Raw genomic sequence first — 969 nt, 5'->3', positions numbered from 1 at the left:
AAATGACCCAGTACAAAGAGGAGGAAGCCGGAAACGGGAGATATTTGCCCTAGGAAGGGGATCTCAGTGGAGCAGAGCCGGCGGGTGGAGGGGGTGGCGGGGGCGCAGAGAAGGGCCGCGGCGCTGCGAGCTCCCGCCGGCGTATCCCTACGCGGCTCCGGGCGGCCGCAGGGTCCGAGGCCCGAGGCCCGCGGAGAGGGGGAGGCGAGCGCCGAGGGGGCGGGAGCCAGCGGGCGGGGCGGGGGTGGGTGGGCCCGGCCCCGCCGATTGGTCGACGGCGAGAGAGACGTTCCCGAACGCCGGCGGTTCTGATTGGCCCAGCGGTAGGAAAGGTTAAACCAAAAATTTTTTTACAGCCCTAGTGTGCGCCTGTAGCTCGGAAAATTAATTGTGGCTATAGCCGCCTCGATCGCTGTCTCCCCAGCCTCGCCGCGGCCGCTCCGGGACGCGCCCGCCCGCCGCCCGGCTCTCCCCCCCTTTGGGCTGCTGCTGCTGCTGCTGTGACTGCTGCTGCGAGAGGAGGAGGAGGAGGAGGAAGCAGCAGGGGGGGGGAGCGGGGGGTGGGGGGGAAACCGAGAAGTGGAGTTGGGAGCGAGGGAGCTTCACCCCCGGGGCGGTGGTTGTTTCTTTTTTCTCTTTCTTTCTTTTTTCTTTTCCTTTTTTTTTTCTAATTCCTGAGGGGTGGTTGCTGCTTTTGCTACATGACTTGCCAGCGCCCGAGCCTGCGGTCCAACTGCGCTGCTGTCGGAGCGCTCAGTGCCGTCGCTGCCGCCCGCGCCCCCCGCGCCCCGCTCGGCACCCACCGGTCGCTGCCGCCCGCTGCGCCGCTGCCCCGCTCCCGCGCCGCCGCTGCCGTTTCCCCCCGACGACTGGGTGATGCTGGACATGGGAGATAGGAAAGAGGTGAAAATGATCCCCAAGTCCTCGTTCAGCATCAACAGCCTGGTGCCCGAGGCGGTCCAGAACGAC

The sequence above is a fragment of the Otolemur garnettii genome, unplaced genomic scaffold (assembly GCF_000181295.1).
Source record: "Otolemur garnettii isolate 467f Iridium unplaced genomic scaffold, OtoGar3 scaffold00052, whole genome shotgun sequence".
Classification (NCBI taxonomy): Eukaryota; Metazoa; Chordata; class Mammalia; order Primates; family Galagidae; genus Otolemur; species Otolemur garnettii.
The sequence above is the reverse complement of the archived record's forward strand: the minus strand, read 5'-3'. Positions refer to the sequence as shown.